The sequence below is a fragment of the Stenella coeruleoalba genome (assembly GCF_951394435.1).
Source record: "Stenella coeruleoalba genome assembly, chromosome: 2".
NCBI classification, from domain to species: Eukaryota; Metazoa; Chordata; class Mammalia; order Artiodactyla; family Delphinidae; genus Stenella; species Stenella coeruleoalba.
In genome coordinates, this window is record NC_137147.1 from 131,100,788 (window position 1) to 131,123,708 (window position 22,921).

At 43.6% G+C, this 22,921-nt stretch overlaps 2 protein-coding genes across 10 annotated transcripts in view; one reads left to right on the plus strand and one right to left on the minus strand.

Moving 5' to 3' along the window:
• The window catches only part of NRG4 (neuregulin 4), a 127,504-nt gene extending 121,612 nt beyond the window's left edge, over window positions 1–5,892 (minus strand). For 3 of the 7 annotated variants that reach the window (XM_079913011.1, XM_079913006.1, XM_079913010.1), the window contains exons 1-2: window positions 5,794–5,888; window positions 3,162–3,223 (exon numbers count right to left, since the gene is read on the minus strand). The gene's annotated coding sequence lies outside the window, so the exon portion shown is untranslated. Of the gene's footprint in view, window positions 1–3,161; window positions 4,008–5,793 lie in introns of those variants that run through there. The other 4 variants (XM_079913012.1, XM_079913009.1, XM_079913008.1 and 1 more) reach the window with 3 other exon arrangements.
• Window positions 5,893–6,089: 197 nt separating this feature from the next.
• Window positions 6,090–22,921, plus strand: part of TMEM266 (transmembrane protein 266) — a 144,474-nt gene continuing 127,642 nt past the window's right edge. Inside the window, exons 1-2 of one of the 3 annotated variants that reach the window (XM_079912997.1) lie at window positions 6,149–6,170; window positions 17,853–17,926. The gene's annotated coding sequence lies outside the window, so the exon portion shown is untranslated. Of the gene's footprint in view, window positions 6,171–17,852; window positions 17,927–22,921 lie in introns of all 3 variants that reach the window. The other 2 variants (XM_079912993.1, XM_079912996.1) reach the window with 2 other exon arrangements.

The window sequence follows — 22,921 nt, forward strand, 5'->3', positions numbered from 1 at the left end:
GAGGGTGAGGGATAAATTATAATGGATACAATAAGGATTTACTATACAGCACAGGGAATTATACCCAATATCTTATAATAATCCATAATGAAATATAATTTGCAAAAAAACAAAATCACTGTGCTGTACACACGAAACTAAGACAATATTGTAAAGCAATTATATTTCAATTAAAAAAAAGAAGTTTATGGTCTTTCTGTAGTCACAGGAATAATGAACATGAAAGGTTTAATAGTAGCATAGGACTTCCCTGGTGGCACAGTGGTTAAGAATCCGCCTTCCAATGCAGGGGGACACAGGTTCAAGCTCTGGTCCGGGAAGACCCACATGCCGTGGAGCAACTAAGCCCGTGCGCCACAACTACTGAGCCTGTGCTCTAGAGCCCGTGACAACTACTGAGCCTGCGTGCCACAACTACTGAAGCCCACGCGCCTAGAGCCTGTGCTCCACAACAAGAGAAGCCACTGCAATGAGAAGCCCACTCACTGCAACGAAGAGTAGCCCCCGCTCACTGCAACTAGAGAAAGCCCACCCACAGCAACGAAGACCCAACACAGCCAAAAATAAATAAATAAAATTTTTTTCAAAAAAAGTAGTATAATTTTGTAACTACAAAATATCAAAAGTTTATCTACCTTCAAATTTAATCATGCTAGTTTTTTTCCCCCCTCTGGTTCATTTTTAGTCTGTTAGATAAGTGAAAAATCAAATTTTCTTCTTTACATAAAAATAATCATAGAATCAGAAAAATTTAGAGCTAGAAAGAAATTTAGAGAATTTCTAGATGTACCAAGTTCAATCCTCTCCAAATCAGAGACATTCATTTAATTGCCTTTTTCAAAGTTAAAGAATGAATTGGAGGTGAAACCCTGGAATCCAGAATGCTTTTCCCACTTAATTCCTCAAGCTTACTGAGACACAACTTTGTGTGTGTATGTGAGGCAGTGAGGCAGTAGGGTTGAACTTGAGGTCTCTGAATCAGACTGTCCAGGTTTGAATCTTATTTCCTCCACTTATTATCTGGGTGTTCTTGAGCAAATTACTTAATCCCACGGTGCCTCAGTTTTCTCATCTGTAAAATGAGATAACAACTATACCTTCCCAACAGGACTTATTAAAAAGTTAATACAAATAAAGCTCACAGAATGATGTCTGACACACTGTAGGCATTTAATACATGTCAGTAATCATTAGGAGTCTATCAATAAACACATGGACATGTACTTGCTAGGTTTTAAAATAGCCTGATTAGACTAGAATTGGAATACTAGATCATTTTTATGTTTTAAAATACATATACAATCACTGATATTTCATTTTGCCATATAAACAGTGCCCCCAAAACGGTTTCCTCATGAAGTACATGCAAAATTCCAGATATTAAACACATAATAAAGCTCACTTAATTTGAATACCATTTATTTTGTGATCACTTGAGCCCAGCGGTATACTCAGAATATGACACCCAAAAGGATCATTTTTTTTTCTAACACACCCTCCTCTACGTGACAAAATTATTTTTAGTAATGATCGTGAAATGAAACAAATAATAATAGCCAGGAAAGAAACAGACAGTGAAAATTCTTTTACTCAACTCCACTTATATGCAAATATAAAATAAATATTACAGTACAAAAAAGGAAAAATGCAACGGAATTCATGTTTCTGAAAAAAGGAAAAACTTAAACCTACATATTGTTTTGTGGAAGTACTAAGTAATAACATTGCACCTCCTATTGATTCCTTCTTCAGGTTTGAAGTAAACATTAATAATTTAAAAAGAACAAATTTCAAAGTAAAAGGTTTTTTAAATTCAATTATTCCGAAGAATAATTTCACATATTAACTAAATTTGTACTTACAAGCCAAAAATATTAGACTTTGTTTCCCTCAAATGTTACATGCAAAATGAAAACCCTAAGTGGTCATACAGAATGACAACACTGAAGTCATCAAGTCTGTTTCTTCATCCTTATAGTCGCTATGCAATCACTGCTTAAGAATCTACTATATAAATGCAAAGATATGGACCAAAGGGGCTGCAGACATGAACTGCACCTGAAGCCTTGAATTACCCTGAGTTTTTATGAATTTATTTGGAAAAATATCCGTAGAGCTGAGTCTATGTTTATTGAAGGCCAACTGTATAACTGGGAGTTCTCTGATTTAACTTCTATGTAGAATATGATATTTATTAAAGGATCAATAATTAAAATGTGCTAATTTGAAGCTTACATATACATTACTAAAACTTAACAGTAACTACAGTAATTGTTTAGAACATAAACTCATAAGAAATTTTTCAGGGAGAAATATTTTATCATTGACACTGTTTTGAATTTCTGGTACACAGAAATTGCTGGTAATAAAAATTGGACAGACTTTTAGTGGGTTTTTTATAGTTTAATTCCCTACAGACAATGAGAATTTTTGTTGCCTACACCCCAAGTGATGCTCTCATTGCCCCCACGCCTGGCATGCCACTGCTCAAGGTGAAATCTGCCAGTGAGGTACTATCCTTGAACATGGGCTCGCTACGTTAAGCGTATTTAAGCTACTTATGAGAAAACGTTTTTAAAAAGAATGTTAATTGAGGACCTATTCAGTGCACGGTACTGTGCTTTGTTTTATCCACATAGAATGTAAGCACATGAATTTTGCTAGTTACAAGTCAATCACATTTATTCATTAAAGCCCTCTCAGCAGAATTTTTAAAGCTATTTTGTTAGCAGTTATTATGTATACTTAAATTTTAAAATAATTATCAGAGTCACATATATTCCATTTTTCAAGCTTTTCATTAACTTAAATTGGCTTTCTCCCTGTGTTCCAAATAAGTGAGGGTGCATCACAAATCAACATTCGTAAGAGGTTTTAAAATATTAACATTTACATAAACATTAACAACTTAAAATCTCTTGATATTTTAAAATTTCACAACTCATGTGGCATCAGATTCATATGTTCTACTTTTTCAAGCAGCTACCTCAAGAGAACAAATTTTAACTCTAATAGCAATCTTTTTCATTCATAGGATCAACATAATCTCCAGTCTGCCTTCTCATAATCTTGCAGCTGCATACATGCACAAATTTTCTGGTTATGTGATTCTGGTACTCTTGAAAAGACAGTCTTTTTAACTGAAAGAAAATCTGACTTACCTCAAAAGGTACTTTGGTATGGGATAGCGTGCCAATTACAGCCACATTAGAAGCAGATATATCTGGCAAGAAAGTGACACACAGGCCTTAAACCTACAGTTAATTTCTTCTACTCCCGCTGTATAGGTCCTATTTTCTTTTATGCTGTGGGGCTCCTTCACCCACAAAATCCCACTCACTAGTCACCTACAATCTACTAAAGCCAAACCCGTTCCGTTTATAGCTCTAGGATTCCCCAACCTCTCCCATTGATAAGAATCACCTGGGACAGTTAAAAATAAAAATAACAGGCCACACTCCCGTAAATTAGATTCTAATGGGTTTGAGGTGAGGCTCCAGTATCTGATTTTAATCAAGTATCCTCAAGAGATTCTTACAGACACATTTAAGAATAAACTAAAGAGGCCTGCCAGAGATCTTCACAGTTCCTCCAAATTGATCAGTCTCAAGGGCTAATCCTCCTTTGGGTATTAGGACTTAGGGTATTTGAAAATAGAGCAGGAGAAGTTTGGAGAAAGCAGAATACCATCTTGTCTACAACTCTGATTTAGGTTTCCAACATCCTAAAGAATGAAAGAAGTGGAAGATTTTAGTTTGGATAGGTGATGTGAAGTACGACACCACCAGGGAGCAGCATAGAGCTGATAAATTACACATGTTTGGGGATTTTTTGACTTCACACTACCACATAAAATGGTGTACCTACATTTTCCATGAACTCAGATTACAAAAAAAACAAAAACAAACAAACAAAAACCCCAAAGCAGCACACTTAAAAGACACAGATAAAATATGGTAGCATGTAATTTCCAGTTTTCTCTCTCTAGAGGGTCTTCATTGACAGCTGTTGTAGGAAAAAATTTCCCTTGAAGTAGCCTTGCACCTGAATCCAAACCTGGTATTAGACTACAAAGATTCCAGGTAAACCAAAGTGGTGTTCCACTTTTTCTGTCTGCAGGTTTCAAAATACTTGTCCTACTCTTTTAACTAGCATTGTAACTGGATGCTTTTCAATGGTTTTAATCAAGTCTTTAGAGTTCTACTAAGTGTGAGGGTTGGGGGGGAATGGGGTGGAAAACAACTTTAACAAGCTATGCCGAGGTTTTTTTTTTAACACTTCTTAAAAGTGTAGTTGAAATGTTGCCACCACCTGTCAGAAAACTATACCCACCCAGCAATCCCATCCACCCTCCCAAGTTTTCTTGACTCATCCCCACTTTCTCTTTTCCAGTCCACATTAAATGTAGAAAAAAATCCTCTGGCAACCCAGGTAGCTTCTACAAATATCACCTCCAAGGGCTTTGTGTTCCTCTGAAATTCCATTACAGTTGGGTTAAGAAACATTGAAAAATAAGGGAGGACTTGAAGAAGGAATTTTACTTACTTCCCAACTTGCCAAAATTCGACACTCATTCCCTACCTAGAAATTCCTGTGTCTAAGAAAAGTATGATCCAAGCCCCTGTGGCAATTCTGTGACCTGGGTTTTGATTTCCATCTTCTAGCTAGAAAAGCTGAGGTGGGAGGAGGAAGAGGCAAGAATGACTAAGACATTCCTGGGAGACCAAATAGGCCTAACCAAAAAACAAACAAACAAAACAAAACAAAACAAAAAACCCACTCGAGAAGAGGTGTGAGAACCGGAAATCAAGGCTGTCTGCGGAGCTAGAGCCCATCCTGGAACTTAGCGTTCTAGAAAAGAGGGTTTCCAATCTTTTCAAGTATCTTAGCAAAAATGTCAGGACCCTACTGGAAAATGGCTAGTTTAGCCTGAATTGAGACGAGTAACAAAACCTATTCCGAATCCAGAAGCTGCTTAAGTGATTGTATTCCACTGCTCACAGCAGCACCTGCAGACATTAGAAAGAGTTGTATGGGAGGACTTTAACCTACAGAGAGTATTATGGGTGCATCCACAGCCCTCACTTACTCCACTTGCTCCACCCGCTAAAACCAAGAGCCACGGTCCTAAAGCAAGCATTCATTCTCCACGGGGTTGATGTTATCTCCAAGGGGCGAAATCTTACTCTTTTCATGTATAAAGCACAGATACACGTATGGTACATAAACAGCTATTCAGGATATGAATGGTATTATAATTTCATGGCGGGTGGGGAGGAAGGGACTGGTGAACAAAACGTTTAAAAAGGCTTTTCTTAAGAGAACGATAATGGAAAGAAAAAAAATAGGCTGAAGTAACACTGTCCTATAAGGGTCCTGAGCTAAAACCATCAAATGAAGGTCCTGACAGGTAATTTTCTCCCAGACAGCAGCCTAAGGGTCAAGGGTCTCTGATTCTGGTTCGATCTCGGCCACAAAGAGGTGTTTTCCTCTCCGTGCCTCAAACCTCAGAGGGCAGTGAATGCCCGCCGTTTGCTCCCTCACGGGGTGCCGTGTGTGGATGTGCCCAACAACTAGCAAAGAGCTTTGGAAACCGCAAAGCGCTGCACCAAAGCCAGAGGAGGTTTCTATTCTCGGCTGCACGAAATTCCCCGGGTGGGGCCCCCTCGGCCTCCGCACTTGTTGCTTCCCGGCCCCGCCGGCCTCCACCTCAGACCTTCTCTCCGCGACCCCCTCCTCTCTCCACAAGCGCACGCACAGCACCCCCCTCCCCCGGCCCCGCGACCCCCTCACCCACGCCACGAAACCGGCGCGCTCCGTTCAGGCCCTGGCGCCGGCCGAGTCCCCAGCCCCCATCCCCCTGCCCAGTTCCCGCCGACTGCCCGGCCCGCAGAGGCCGCCGTTTCCTAGACAGCCGCGCGGCCGCTCCGCAGCCTCCGGGGCGCGCGCGCCGACGGCGGGAGGCGAGGGCGCAGGCGCGGGCCCGGGCGAGCCGCCGGCGCGTGGCCGCGCGCGCCCCCGATCGCGGTGGGCGGAGGAGCGGAGGCAGCGGAGGCAGCGGCGGGCCGCGAGGGGGCGAGGGGGCGGGGGGGCGGAGAGGGGAGCCCCGGGAGCGCGAGCCGTGGCCGGCGCCGCTGCAGAGCCGAGCGAATCCACAGCCCGGGCAGCAGGTATGTGTCCCCGCAGCCGGCCGTGGCCGGGGCTTCCCCTGCCACTCTTCCCGGGTCCTGTGCCCGGGGCTGGGGTGGGGGCCGGTCAGGGTTTGCAGGGTACGTGTCCGGGAGGGCTGGGATCTTACCACTGACCTTCATCCCCTCTGGTCGCTGTAGCAAGGCGAGGGTGCCTGGGGCAGCCTAGGGCTTCAGCTCCAGCCTGGGGATCTGCTTCTTGTCACATGCTTCTTATTTATTTTTGCAAACTGCCCTGGTTCGGGTCCAGCTGCAGATGCCTTACCTCCCATTCTTTGCCTCTGTGTGCCATCTTGCATTTATTAATAAAACATGCAAGCTGGGGGTTGGGGATTGCTGCTGGGGGGGAATCCCATTGCAGTATAACAAGCGGGTGCCTATTTTAGGTTTTCAGGCGTGGTATTGAGGTGGAAATCCCACACCCTGGGGATTTGTAGCTTTGTTGGTCGTGACCACTTCCTAGTGGGCTTCCCCCATTTGTCTGGAGGCGCCACAGCGGCAGGATGGACTGATAGGAAAGGATGGTGGGTTTTCACCGTCAGGCCAAAACCCCGTTCTAGGGACAGGTGCAAGCTACGGCGGACAGTTCCCTGCTTGCTAACTTGCCAGGGTGGCTTAAAACCAGAAAATTGTATCCCTTGATTGCCGAGAGGAGGCCTTGAACAGAATCCCTGAGACTTGCATACTCAAACTCATTAAGGTTTTGCATCTGAAGATGACTAAAGCTTGCCACCTGTTGGAAGTTAGACCCCATGAAATCCCCCGTAATCTAGCCCACCAATCCCTGTTTCAGTCACTAATACTGAGATAGCAATAGGCCCATATTGATTCCTTCCATATTCTTTAATACTGCTTGGCTTTTGTCTCTTTTAAAATAAAACCTACCTATGATTTGATGCCCCATAGGTTATAGATTGAAATTACATGATTTATTTATATTCCATACACATATAACATCATATCCTAAAGAGTAAATTTCTCTTCAGTGTAGATGTTGCCTATTTCCCCAGCTGTTCACCTTGCTTCAAGAAACAGTTCAAAAAGTGGGATGTATGTAACTGATTACCTTTCTTTTTTTTCCCCCCTGAAATACTGTGGTGAAAAAAATAGTAAAAGCTAGAAATATAGAATGAAAATGGTTACCACAAGATGTTGGGGTATGGCAGCAGGACTGTAATTTCTTCTAAAATATATAGTAGTCAGAGTGCCACATCTAATCATGAGAACACATTTCTTAAATGCTCATATGTGCCAGGTACTGAGCTACAAGCTATTGGTACATATCTCATTTCATCCTCATAACAAACCTGTTATCTCCATGTTGAAGATAAAGAGACTAAGACTTAGAAAGGTTAGCTAACTTGCCCAAGGTCACACAGCCAGGGACAGGATAAGGATGCAAACTCTAGTGCATCTGATTGCTGGGGGGGGTCAGGGGGGGGATGAGAGTAGCCTTTAACCCTGGTGTTGCTGTTTCATCTACATTTTCATTAAGATCAAAGCTTATGCATGAGCACACAAGCTTGGATCTGATTTTCCATTTCATAGATTTCACATCAACCTTTGTGGCTCTCCAGTACGAGAAACTGTTGTTTCAGAATGGGTTTGTGTGGAATTTTTTAAGGTGGCACTGAGCCTATAAACATGGGGTTCAAGATGTTTCCATTCAGCTCTCCCAAACAAGCAATTAAGTTCAAAAAGTTGTTTCCCTTCAGATTTAAATCTGTAAAATGTATATGCATCAGGTAGAATGAATTACGTTTTTCATTATCACATCCTCCTCCAATCTTCTTGCCGCCCTGCACACTATCTTCTGGTCTCGCTGCCAGTCATTAGAACAACATTGTCTGTCATGCTTGTGTGTGAGTGCCTTAACCAGGTGAAGGAATCCGTACAAGTCGTGAACCATAATCCAGTCTCTGTGATTGTAGCAGCTCTTCATTTGAAAGTTTTGGAATTTGTACAGTCAACAGTGGATATAAATTTAATCTTTTTTTGTAAATGCATTATTATAATGCAGGGATTGGATTGTGCTGCATATTCCTAACAGTTCTCACAGACTTAGAAATCACTGTAGTTGCATCAATGGGAAATTCACTCGGGGGGGCTACAAAGTTTTATGCTCAGGTCACGTATTTGAGATGGTGGTGAGAAAAGTACAGCTAAGTAGAAGGGGTTATTTGAAAATTATATCCCATGGAAATTACAGCTTTAATGATAAATTGAGGAATAATATTAGGTCAGAAATAAAAGACTCTTGTAAATTCTATAAGGTCTGTTTTCTTTCTTGACTGGTTTTAGGACACCATGATGTTACTTTTTTCATTATACTCTATTCTGTTGATAGTAAAGTAATTTGTTATAGCCGTTTTGCCTCATGGAAATCACTCGGTTTTGGAAGAGCTCAGCCCCAGTGCTTGTGGAAATGCTGAGATGGAGTCTTTCTGCCCTGGGGTTTTCCAGTCTATGATCAGATAAACTCAAGATGAGTCCTGATGTTACTGGAAAAAAAGCAGAAAGCAAAGAGAGGTGCTGCTTGATTCTGGGGAGCAAATTGGTTTTCCTATGGGGAGCACCATTATCTTCTTCAGTCAGAAGTCTCATGATTAAAAAGCATCTAAGAAGTCTACTTTCTTCTGTTCAAGCAGGATTTTATTTACTGCAGACCTGAGCACCCTTTTTTGGTGCAATGGTCAATTTGAGGAATGTTAAAATGTTTCTGACTACATGTTTGTTTTCTTGAAACATATGTTTACACTGGGAAAAGCCATATGAACAACTATGGATGCTTAAGCATTATTTTTTTTTATTCCCCTCATCAAGGGTTTTTTTTTCTTATTTTTGGAAGTGGGGAAGCAACTAAAATTTTTCCAAGCTATATAACTAGCATGCATTGCAGTGACTGATTGTAATGCACATTTTAATGCATTGTTGAGTAAGATACTGGGAACTGGCGTATTTGACTTTCCTTGACTGACCTTGTAGGCTACTTAGTTGTGAAATGTCTTGTTTTCTTAACAGTATTTCTTAACTCAGTAGTCTCTAAAATGAGATTTTTTTTTCAATGTCAACAATCTTGAATCACAGTAGTTCACAGCTTACTCTGAAATACTTGATTTTCACCAGTCTTCTTTTTCTCTCCTTGATGGAAGCTATAGCAAGCGTTTTAATTTTATTTAGAAAGCAGTTCACAACCTGCAAGTTAAGCCATCCCCTTTCCAAACTGAACCAGTCAGAGTTCACAAATGCTGGCCAGGCACACCCACCATAGGACCTTCTCCTATAGAGAACCCTAGACCTCCTGCTGGACTTACATGCGCTCATTTTCCCCATATGGAAGATTTAAGAGGTCCTAAAGTGAGCTCACACCAGTGGGCCTTGGGTGCAAGGTAGGATGGAGGCTACTTGTAGGAAAGAGTCAGGAAATCACTTCTCCTGTACCAACACTAGTCTATATTGTGATTTCTGCTTGCAAATATGTATTCATTATAAAATGTTTGATCATTACATAAATAGAGAAGGTAGAGGTCCATGGTTAGAATCTTTGATATTCTTATACTTTAGTGAGACCACCATTAATAGTTTGGTATAGATTTCTCTGGATTTTTGAATGTGGATACTAAAATGTTACTGTTTGCCAACAATACTATACATAGATGCACACTATTTTGCAGTTTCTCTTCTTGCACTTGGTAGTAGACTTTGGACCTCTAGAAGGCCCTTGAATGGCATACTTTCAGACACAGCCACAATGGGAACTAGATGAGAGGAGCCCTGTAACCAGGGGTAGAGGAAGGGAAGTAATGTGTGCTGGGTAGGAACCTGGCATCAGCTGTGTCCTGGGATAGGTAGTTTCACATTCCATATCTCCTTTAACCCTTTGCAATGACCCTTTGTGGTCAGCTGTTTCTAGATTAGGAGAGAAGAGCCCAAGGTCCATGACATAAGGAGCAGAGCTGAGATTCAGACCCAGGTCAGTGTGGCTCAAAATCTGGGCCTTCTCCTTCTTTTCACTCTGATTGCAGGAGGGAGAGTGCTGTGTCCCGTCGTTCTCTGGCCTCCCATCCTCCTCTGCCTCTGCCCATCCACACAGGCCTCCTTACTGTTCTCCCGCCTTAGGGCCTTAGCACTAGTGCTTCCGTCTCCTGGACTGCCCTTCCCGCAGATTCTTGCATGGTTTGCGCCCTCACCTCTTTCTGGCTTTGCTCAAAGTCTCACCACTCCTTTAAAACTACACGCCCTCCCACAGGCATTCCTGTTCCTCCTCCCTGCTTTGCTTTTATTCATAGCCCTTCTAAATATACTATATAAATCTCCCACAGAGAATGAACACTCCAGAGTACAGGGATTTTGTCTATTTTGTTCACTCCCCTAACCCTGGTGCTGTGGAAAAGAACTGACAGGTCATGGTGGCATCCTTGAGTATTTCCAGCCTCCCACACTTTTTGTTTTTTGTAGCCCTTACAGTTCTGGTAGTGAGCAGTGAAACCTCTCAAATGCAAAGGCTTTATATGTGTTTGGGGGCAGGGGGAACAGCAAGGAAAGTAGAGAAGAATTGGGAGAGATGTTGTCTTACTCTTGAGTCGAGGTTAGGAAGAGAGGAACCTCCCAGGTAGAGTCAGCCCCGTAAAGATGGAAAGAAAGTCTCCTGAGGGCTGGGCTGTATAACAAGGCAGCAAAAGCTACATGCGGAGATGGCCTGGGTTGGGGAGGAGACCTGTGTGGGTTCCCCTCTATTTGGAGTGCAAAATATTTTGAAAACTTCCAAGAATGGTGCTCCAGATTCCACCAACTTTCCCATGGCCTGAGTCACTAGAAAGGAAAAGGAATCTGTGGACATTTCACACAGGCAGGTTAATCACTGCACTACCAGCATCAGCATCTTGCTTTTTTTTTCTTTAAATACCTGTTGGTGCCTTCCCCCCTCCCCTCCCCCTCCTCCCTCCCCCTCCTCCCCTCCCCCTCCTCCCCTCCCCCTCCCCCTCCCCTCAACCTCCTCCTCCCCCTCCCCCCCCTCCCCTGCCCCCTCCCCCTCCCCCTCCTCCTCCTCCTCCTCCTGCTCCTCCTCCTCTTCGGTGTCTTTAATTGCTGCCTTAGGCAGTCGGAATTATCTGCCAGGAGAGAATTCCCCTCCAAGAAAATGCAGCCTCCCTAAAACTGCTTTTGATTTGTAATGGAAACTACTCAGTAGCTAGGACAGGGGCTGATAACTCAGTTCCCACAGCTCATTAAAACAAAGAATTTTAATAAGTATTTCTGCCTTTTGCAGCCCAGGTATTTGGAAGTCCAGACTGCAGTCAGGCAGCTCTTCTCTGGATTTCATTCTCAAGCCATAAGGCATGCAATGCTTTCTGCTACTCTTGGTTCGAAACAAGTCCGAAGCAAGTTATTTCATCCGTGATTCTCTCAGTCTCCCACCCCAGTTTCAGAACTGCCATCATGTCCAGCCAATGCCATGTATAGTATGGTCAAGTACCTTTCTCCCATAACGATTTCCCTTCAAACAGTTAGATCTTTGGTTTTACCTGAGTTTAACGCAGTGTTTTTAAAAAAAATTTCTGTGACACTTGCTAATTCTCGTTTAACCATGGCTACTAAAATTTGTTAGTTTTGCCCTTCAAAACAAAAGAACAAGGTGAATTATATTTGTAATCCCTCAAATAAAGAAAATGTTCCATTGTTTGGGAGGGCATAGTCTCAAAAGAGAAGCCTGGAAAATTCTCTCCCATCTCTCCCTGTCCTTCCATTATCAGTTTCTACCCAGGACTCTATCACTCCCCACTTCATGTCCTGCCAGGAACCCCGGTACCCACCCTTCTACGAAACATAACTCTTAAAGGTCACGCCTGATTGCCTAATCACAAATCCAGTGGCCCTTTCTCAGATTTCGTTCCTGATGGCTCAGCAACATCTGACCCCATTGACTCCACTCCTTGAAATGCTGGCAGCTTCTTCCTAATGTGTCTGGTCTTTCCTCAGCTCTTATCCTTCCTGTTCTGTCAACAGGCAGTCTGGAGAAGCAGTTAAGAGTGTGGGCTCTGCCCAAGGGGTGAATCCTGGCTCTAGCCCTTGCTAACTATGTGACTTTGCAGGAGTGATTTACAACCCTGTGCCTCAGTTTCCTCCTCAGTAAAATGGGAAGAAGAAGAGTGGCTATGTCATAAGGCTGTCAGGAAGAGGATGAAATGAGTGTGCCTAGAAAACAGTAAGCACTCAGTCAGTGTCACCTTTTATCATTATAACTTCCTGTTTGGATGCCTTTGGAGACTCTTGTAGCTGCAAGATAAAACCGTAACTTTAGCGCCTGATTAGTTTGCTTCCTGCCCCTGACCCTTTCCAGTGTGTGCCCACTTCCGAGCCTTTGCTCTGCCCCTCCTTCCCTGGCCAGAGGAGGGAAAGAGAGCTGAGGGCTGTGCCTGCCTGGAGGCTCTGAGCACAGACCGCCTTGTAATGAAAGACATCCTCCCTTGGGCACCAAGCCTATCCCTCTCAGGCAGATTATAAATTACTTAAGGACACCAGCTGTGATTTATACTTAAAAAAAAATATACGCCTCAACATTTAGCACTATACTTTACACATAGTAGGAATTTAACTCATATCTTTGGACTGCCAAAACATTATAGGTTTTCTTGGTCCTTCCAAAATCCTTTTTCCTCCTACACTGAAACTTCTATTGATCAGTCCTAAAGCCCAGTTAAGCTTTATAGGGGAAAATTGAGTCAACACCACAGGGCGAGTTAACCACATCAACGTTTTTGGAATGAGGAGGGATATACAGAAATCATTAAAATAATGGGATCACAGGGAGTAATTTAATGCTTTTTAAAAGGAGTTTGAAATCCTACCAACCCATGAAGCTGTTAGGATTTTATAGTGTGTGGAGCTTTTTTCTGTCCTCACACCATCGCTCCCAAGTAAAGTGAGCCCTGAGGGTATAAGTGGAAAATCTTCAGACCTTGTCACAGGCCTGCTCCTGAGCCAGTGCTCTAGTCCTGTTTTCTTTCCCCTTACTACCCAGGTGAAGAGGACATTGAGGTTGAATGAAGATCAAAGGAAGGGCTACCTACTTAAAAAAAAAAAAATTAATCCCATTCCTGACGTTCTTCGTTCTTCGTTGGCATGGCAAATATTCCATCAGTTTCTGCTGTGTCTCTGAGGTCGTGTACAGTCACAGAGTTGGGCTACCAATAAAACCAATAGAATTTGTGCTCCCCTGGAAGCCTTAAGGACCATGTTGTTTGCATCTTGAGATTCTATAGCAGGGTTTTTAAACCTCAGCACTTTGGGGACCGGATAATTCCTTGTTGGGGGGAGCTGTCCTGTGCACTGTAGGGTGTTTAGCAGTATCCCTGGCCTCTACCTATTAGATGCCAGTTGCACTGCCACCCTCCCCCAGTTGTGATAACCAAAAACGTCTCTACACATTGCCAGATGCCCCCTGGGAACATTTGGCATCTCCCATTTGAGAACCGTTGCTCTATAGAATCAATCAGGAAAACTCAGCATCTTACCGTTTTGTAGAATACCAGAGTTTAGACAGTCGGGGGCAATTGAAGATAAAGATTTTAATAGCTATGAAAGGTAAATTTGGGTTTGAAATTACTAACACAGAGAAAATTTAGTGTTAATAAGCAGTTCTAGAGTCTATCATAAATAAGAAGAAGTAAACAAATGAAGCAGTTACAGAAATTGAGACCATTCAGGTCTGAACACAAGAGCACATTCTAGGACTGTTTCAATCATCCTTGGAGTGTTTTTGTTGGAATTGTATTTAAGTGCCCCACATACTTTTAGGCCTTTGACAGTAAGTATATTAAACCAAAAATCATTAATATTTCTAGTGAAATCTTGGTTGATTACCAATGGAGAAAATTATATTTGACCTAAGGTAGGCTGGCTCTCTTCACCAGAGTCTGCTTCTGACCACAAACCTGCTTGAAAACAGCACTTTCAGGCACTTCAGGGGCGAAGTAGGAATGACAAGGCACTTTGGGCTTTGGTGAAGGGCAACAGTTGATCAGCGATCTCCATGGCTATTAGAAAATTTAACTGTATACTTGTGATTTGAAACCCACCTCCAACTGACAGTCACCATTGTGTTCTTTCTAAATGCAGTAGCTAATTTGCATGCCATACCCCAAAACTGAAAGTAATAGTTAAACATACAGCTTTCTGAAAAACGTTAAGGCTCCAGCCTTAGGAGAGACCTGCTTTGGTCAGAGATGACATTTGGTATATTAATTGCCTTTGAAAAGGAAAAACATACACAGAAGACCCCAAGATGCTCACTACCCGAGAGTAGAGAAATAAGCCTTGTGCAGTTTCTTGAATCAAGAAGGTCAGGTGGAATTACTGATTCCACAGGTAATTGTGATCATCTTCAATGTTCCAGACTTGTGCTAATAGGTGGAAGGAACTCCAGTGCTGTGGACTGGATGGGGACCCCCAAAATGCATATGTTGAAACCCTAACCCCCAGTGTTATTGTATGTGGAGATAGGATCTTTAGGAGGTAGCTGTCTGCAAGCCAGGAAGAGAGCTCTCACCAGAACCAGACCATACTGGCACCCTGATCTTGGACTTTTCAGTCTCCAGAACTCTGAGGAAATAAGTTTCTGTTGTTTAAGCCATGCAGTCTATGGTATTTTGTTATGGCAGCCCGAGCTGACTAATACATCCAGCATCCTCATTGTACAGATGAGGAAACTGGACCCAGAGAGGTAAACGACTTTCCCACGGTCAAGCTACTAGTTAATGGTAGAACTGGAACACAAAACCTAGGTTTCCTGACTCCTAGTCCAATGTCTGTTCCCCTTTCCCCACTGCCTTGGGTCATGTAGCACTTTTATTCATTATCTCTAGAACCCGTGGCTCATCACAGTCTTTATACTTGCCCTGTTTATCTCAGCATTGTTGTGAGGATCAGTGAGATGGTAAAAAAAAAGGCAGTTTAAGTTTCTGAACTACAAAATATTTTACTAATATAAATATCATACTCAACTCAGATTGTGCCTGGATAGCAGGAATCTATTTGGCTCTGAAAATTGTAAGTTGACCTCTAGTCAAGTTGGAAGTTCTGTGAGGTAGTATTAGGCTAGGAGGTCTCAGGTAGGGGGGTTGGCCCTTAGCTTTAGGGAATGAATCAGAGGACGGAGAAGGCAGAAGGAGGTAGGGCACCTGGTTCAGTGGTGTACCATCTCAAAGAACAGCTGAGAGCAAGACAACTGCTCTTTTTTGTTGAGTTGTAAAAGTTGTGGGTGATGTGAGTTTGCCTAGTAAGAGAAATGTCCCTCTTATAAGGACAGAATATCAGAGCTGGAAGAGAGCTTGTGGTACCACTTGGAGTTCCTGGTGGTAAACAACAGAACAGTTGATGAACTACAAAATATTTTATAAATGTAAATACAACCATTCTCAACTTTTATTTGTTGAAGATATATCATGAAGGAATATGCTTATCTGAAAGTAACAGAAGGTCTGAAAAACAGTGGCTTGAATAGGTAAATGACTTATTTTTATTGTGTAAGAAGTCTAAAGGTGGTGGTCCAGGCTTGCCTTGATGCTCAGAGATATCATCAGAGGCTAGGGTTCTAGTTAGCATTTTGTTCCTCATGGTCATGAGCAGCTGCTTCACCTCCAGGCATTTCATCTGTATTCCAGGCAGGAGGAAGGAGAGGGACAAATGTGAAGTGCAAAAGCTTTCTCCTCTCCAGTGCAAAAGCTTTCTCCTCTCCAGGTTTTGCCTTCATTTGGGGGAAGGGACTTATTCCTTTATTTTAATAATCAGAACTGTATCACATGACCACTTCTTAATGCAAAGGCATCTGGGGATTCAAGTATTTTGCTTTCTAGCTTCTAGGGTAGAGGGAAACAAGGGAGAAAGAGGTTGAATGGGGCTTGTGAGTCAAGTTGAAATAACTATCACAGAAGAACATGGCATTTCTGCAGAATCATAGGGGACTAGAGAGCCAGCCTCAGCAAATAAGCAAGGTGGCCAGGCACAGCCCGGGGGCACTGGGCACTCCTGTACTCTTCTAGGCTGGTCACTTCCAGTCAGCATTCATGCCATACCCCTGGACTTCTCATTCCACCACAGCTAGACTTTTGCATTCTTAAGGATTCAAAGTCCTCAGCTGAGCCTGGGTCACATTTCCATGCTGTAGTATATGGGAGGGGTAGGGAATGAGACTATATGGCCTCCTCTTGGGCTTCCGTGATGGACCAGGAGGGAGTCTGCCTGCATCCCATCTTGGAATTCCTCCAAAACGAGAGGGTACTCCAATGCTTTGTAGCCACAAATATTCACCATCCCCCTATTTTATAGATGGGGACCCTGGAGCCCAGAAGGAGGAAAGGGCTCAGGCTGTACCACTGAGTGGGTGAAGGGCAGAGGCGGGGTTTTGTCTTATCCTCGTGCACCCCATCTGGTTGGTTCCAGGGAGGCAGCTCCCCTCAGAGTCTTCCCCTCAGAGTCCTTGACATTCCCTAAGGTGAGGGGATTTGTCCTGGGAGGCAGCCCCTCCTTTTCCCAGCAGTCCGTGGGCAGTTCCCTTTCTCTCCCCAGGACCTTCCCGGCGGCTCCTTCCTCTCTGTGTAATGTCTTCCTTTCCAAAAGTAAGAACTACCCTCCCACCTTGCAAACAACACTTAGGACTCTTCTAAGAGAATACTGACTGGGATTTATTTTATGAAGATACTAGGTGGTACGTATCCCCACCTTGTAAAGAGGAACAGCTAGGCGCAACCGCTCGATTTATGTAAAGGTGGTTGAACTTTTCTGGCTGCCATCACCCACGTATATAGCCTGTGTGAAGAAAAGACTAGACATTCAAGGAGAGTTGATTCCCTGGGCAGAGTGTGAGGGACAGTGCAATGGTGGGGGGTGGGAGAGCGGGGAGAGCCTTGATTCCTCCCAGCCAAGGGAGAGGGCTCCCAGAGCACCAGCAGTTTGGTGCCCCTGACTCAGATCCTTTGGAGGTTCCCATAAGGCCTTTTCAGAAGCCGTAGCTGCCTCCCACGGCACATTCGGCATTTGGACACCAGCCCAGAGAATGCTGTCAGCCGAGGGAGATCTAGAAACAGTCAAGTGCAGAGACTTTAGTCCCTTGACTTCAATCCTTGACAACTCCCCCACCCCAGGCCCACCAGTGATCCTGGGAAACCAGAGCCGTGGAAGAAGGGGAGGAGGAGAGAAAGCAGATTTCACCCCCTTCCCCATCACAAGACCTCAAGCTGTGAGCCATGATCACAGACAGTCTGAGCCACGATCAGGGGAAGAGCTTTGAGCTGGATGTGAGATTGAAAACTTGATTTAGACCAGATGAGTTTTTTTTTTTTGAAACACCTGAAAATTAGTCTTAATGGCTGAAATGAGGTGGTTCTCGAAAGTGTAACCAGAAAGCTATAGAGTCTGTTTGAAGACAAAGGTTGGAGAGAAATAAAGCTGTTTCTAGTCGTAACCACATTCAGGCCGTTGTTACTCTCCTTTTCCAAAGATAACATTCCAACTTTTGAGAAGAAGCACGGGACTAAGGTATGAGGATTTCTGGAGTCCAGCCCCAGCTATTCCACACGCTAGGAGGGCAGCTCTAGAACAGTCACTTTACTCTCCTGGGTCTCGGCATCCTCTCCCCAAATGATGGGATTGTGCTTTGTGGTTTAGGTGTTCCAGAATAATTTCTCTACTCCTCTGAACCGTGCAGTGACTTAAAACAGCAGGACAAAATAATTCGCACAGTGAGTTTGCTTTTCAAATTGTATTTCGGTTCTATTTGTTGGAAGACTCAAGCATAGATGAATGGCATTTGGCAGGAGAAAACCTTAGTACACCCGAAACCCTTAATTATACACGATAGGCAGCTCTGTAGCTTGGTCTGTGTCAAAAGATGCCACATTATCAAATGACACATGGTAGAGATATTCAGAGTTTTTGCAACAGCTCGTTCATCTGTAGCATGATTGGCCTGTGTCAGGTAGCATCCACGTTTTCACCTGAGTCTGCGTTTGAAAACCTGAGGGCTCCTGTATTTAGATTAAAGGCCTCTTGTCTGGTTCCTGTGGAGATGAGTCCGTTGAAATTGATGACACTCAATAGGAAGTTTGGGGCCCATAGCTAGTGACACGTATTTATTTCCAGAGTTTGTATGTAGTTAAATATTATCACCACACTAGGTATAAGTTTTATACACAGCTCTTTATGTATTTTGTTACATATGTAATATATAAAAATCACACATAAGTAATACATAAATACTTTTCCTGCAATAAGAAAATCATATGTAATCATATGTAACCCTAAAGATAATTATTATTCCCCTTTTGTTCCTATCCTTTCAGACTTGTTATACATGTATACATATATTAATTATCTTTTTCTTTTCATTATTATTTTGGTAAAATACACATAACATAGAATTTACCAGTTTGACTAATTTTTTTTTTTTTTTTTGCGGTACGTGGGCCTCTCACTGTTGTGGCCTCTCCCGTTGCCGAGCACAGGCTCCGGAGGTGCAGGCTCAGCGGCCATGGCTCACAGGCCTAGGCGCTCCACGGCATGTGGGATCTTCCCGGACCGGGGCGCGAACCCGCATCCCCTGCATCGGCAGGCGGACTCTCAACCACTGCGCCACCAGGGAAGCCCCAGTTTGACTATTTTTAAATGTACAGTTTAGTGACATTAAGTACATTCACATTAAGTTCTGGAGATCTGTACGAAATAGAGCCTATCATTAAGTACATTCACACTGTTGTGCAGCCATCACCACCATCCACGTCCAGAACTCTTTTCGTCTTGTGAAACCGAAACTCTGTACCTGTTAAACACAAAAACTCCTTTGCAGCTCCACAACCCCCTACACACACTCTGTGTTATTGATGTTACAAATTTTCTCTTTATATCTTACATTTTTAGGTAGTATACGTTCAGTTTAATAACCTGCTGAAGACAGCAAGGAGGCCTGTGTAACCAAAGTGCTGTGACGAAGGGGGTAGGAAATGAAACTGGAAAGGGAGCTTGCAGGGCCTTGTGGACCATGGTGAGCACTTGGACTTCATTTAAAATTAACTGGGACATCTTTGGATAGTGGAGGGCAGAGGAGTAACATGACTTAGTTTTTCTCAGAAGGTTCACTGGGCTCCTCTTTAGAGCGTGACTGGTAGGGGTTGGGAGAGGACACAGGAGAGCAGTGGGGAGGCTCTTTCAGGTGAGAGTTGATGGTGGCGTGGATCAGGTTGCTGTCAGTGGAAGCAGAGGCAAGTGGTTGGATTCTGGATATATGTTGAAGGTAGAGCCGGTAGGATTTGCTGATGGATTGGATGTGGGGTGGGAGAGAAAGAGGAGTCAAGGTTGACTTCAAGGTTCTGGGCTTGAGCAACTGAATGAAACTGCCATTTCCCGAAGTGGAGACGGAGGAGGAGGAGATTTTAGGTGGGGGAAAATGAAGAGTTCTGTTTCAATCACGTTAAGTTTTACAGTCTATTAGATGTCTCACTAAAGAAGTTCAAGTAGGCAGGCAGATATGCAAGTCTGGAGTTCAGGGGAAAGAATGGGGCCAGAAATAGAAATTTTGGAGAAAGCCTGTGTGGATGACATTTTAAGCCGTGAGATTGAATGAGCTCACCTAGGCCCTGGCAGAGAGGATAGATGTATAAGATATGAGGCCTGAGTACTGAGCCCTGGGGCACGTCACCATTTAGAGGTCAAGAGGAGGTGGAGGACCCAGGGAAGGAAACTGAGAAGGAACATCCAATGAGGGCAGAGAAAAAGAGAACAAAATACTTCAAGAAGAAGGAATGAGCGGTCCGTTGTGTCTAATGCGGCTGAGAAACTGCGTGTCGTATTTAGCAACGTGAAGGTCATGGCTCGTACTTGGGATGCGGCTCCCGTCACCAGGGTCTGTGTCTAACCGATGATGTGGGGGGGACTCCTGAATCAGGCAGTTCTCCTTCCTTTTAGTGCTTCTGATTCTTAGTGGTCTTCTGTCAGATATTCACATACATTTTGAAATTGGGGCTATATTTTGTCTACACAGATGCTTCACCAAATCCTGTCTGGGAGGAGAGGAAGACACTTTGGGTCCTCTAACTTTCCTTCCTGAAAGATCTATGCCATATTTCTTGATAGAAAATCACATTCCCTGTCTTAACAGTTACCACTTACGTAAAAGAACTTTACCTTTTAGCTGAATGTTAAACATCTCATCCTCTAGGAGATAATTATCTAATTTTCTAAATCAGTTGACTCAAAACAAGTATTCTCTCTTCTCTTGGACCTTCCAAGCAAACAGGTGTTTTTTTCCTGCCTCACAATGGAGAGCAGTCTTGTTTTGGTGTGATCTGTGCTTTAACCTTCACTAGTTCCCCTTACATTCATCAACCAACAGTTATTTAACAAAATTCCGACAATAGACTGTATTATATGCATCGAGTCTAATTGGAGAAAGAAACTCTCAGGAAGAGTTTATCAAGTCCCAGGCACAAGTGATTCCCACGGTCAGGGTAGGAAGACCTCAGAGGAAAGCAGGATTGTGAGAAGCTGTGGAGAGTAAGAAAATGTCATGCCCTGGGAAGGCGAGGGGTTAGCTGGGCCTCAAAAGGTAGAAAGGATTTGAAGAGGTAGAGTAAAAGATAATCATGCCAGATATTTGATATCATAGTCAAATTTAATGCTAATTGCAATTACAGTTTATAGTGACAGATTGGCCTGAAGAGATGTCAGAGATAATTCACATTGAATCATGAGCCCATGAAACCCATTCACACTGGCCTGTGCTTGAGAGGCCTATGATATCAAGATTCTAGATTTCCTTTCAGAGGGATATTGATGGTATATAGCGGTAGTGAGGTGCCTTAGAATTTAGAAATAAGATTGCCTTAATTTAGCTCTTCAGTCTCATTCATGTATGAGACACTGAAGATGTGTGAATACAGATAGATAGGTCCAGTGTTCAAAAGCCTCGAATGGTGGTGCCAAATCCCCCCAACTGCGAAAGATACTCACATGAAGTCCCCAGAACCTGTAAATGTTACCTTATTTGGAAAAAGATGTGATTAAGTTAAGGATCTTGAGATGAGGTAATTCTGGATTATCAGTATGAAAGTCACGGAGAAGAAGACGTGGCAGTGTGGCCACGGAGACAGAGATTGGAGTGATGAGACCCAAGCCAAGGAACACCTGGAGTGACCAGAAGCTGGAAGAGGCCAGGACCAGATTCTCCCCCAGAGCCTTCAGAGGGAGCCCAGCCCCACTGACACACTGGTTTTGGACCTTTGGCCTCAAGAACTGTAAGAGAATAAATTTCTATTCTTTAAAAAGAATACCACCAGGCTTCCCTGGTGGCACAGTGGTTGAGAGTCCGCCTGCTGATGCAGGGGACACGGGTTCGTGCCCCGGTCCGGGAAGATCCCACATGCCGTGGAACGGCTGGGCCCGTGAGCCGTGGCCGCTAAGCCTGCGCGTCCGGAGCCTGTGCTCCACAACGGGAGAGGCCACAACAGTGAGAGGCCCGCGTACCGCCAAAAAAAAAAAAAAAAATACCACCAAGTTTGTCGTACTTTGTTATAGTAGCTACAGGAAACTAATGCAGGCGGTATTAGTTATTATGGTATTAAACAAATTGTAGATGTGGGTTTGGAAGAACCCAGAACTTTAGTTAAGGTTACCTGCTTTGTGATCTTAGGGAGGCAAGTCCAGACATAACTGTAATATAGCAAGTTTAAACATAATCATTTAACACCCTGTTTAGAGGACAGCTATGTGAATGGAAGTGGGGCAGTTGGCCCCAGACCATGGAGAAGAAGAGCCAGAAAACCAGAAACTTGCCGTGAATGCTGCAGACAGGCGGGCCTGAACTTTGCGGTCTGTCATGGTACAGGGAAGGCCACTGGGCCTCTCTATGGCCTGGATGGAGTCCCTTCCTCTTTGCTTGCTGGGTGGTGCCCTGCCTCCTTGCTTTCATTCCATACAACTTACAGTCACTGATCAGCTTCCAGGTGTGCTGACTCTGGGCCCCTGCCAGTGAACTTGAGCATTTTGGATCCTGAAAGAGAAGCTTTCTCTCTTTCTCACACACATACAGATCAATACATTTGCAGCCTTGTTTTTATTCCTTGGGAATTTGATTAGCATGATTTAGCTAATCATGCTAAGGTTGACTCAACCTTGAGATTGACAAAACTAGAAGCCGCATCCTGACACTTACTGAATTTGCCAGCCAAAGCCACACGATGAGACTTTTTGATAGACAGCCTTCAGATCTTCCAGATACTATCTAGTGTTATTGTTGATCCCTCCCTGCTAACTCAGGGACATCATGCTTCTCCCTCAATTTAAAATCTGGGAAATGCATTTATTCAGCAGACATTTTTTCTTGGCGCTCACATATAGGGGTGTAGCTAGGGGCTGGAGAGCTCCTAAACATGCCCTTTAGGGAGAATGACCTCAGCTCCTGTATTTGTTTCCTAGGGATGGTGTAACAAAGTACAACAAACTGAGTGGCTTAAAAGAACAGAAATTCATTCTCTCACAGTTCTGGAGGCCATAAGTCTAAGATCAAGGAGTCAACAGGGCTATATTCCCTCCAGAAGCTCTAGGGGCGAATCCTTCTTTGCCAGTTCTGGTGGATTCAGGTCTTCCTTGGCTTGTGGCCTCATCGCTCCAAGCTCTGCATCTGTCTTCATTTGACCTTCTCTGTCTCCTCTTCTGTCTCTTATATGGAAAGCTGTCATTGGATT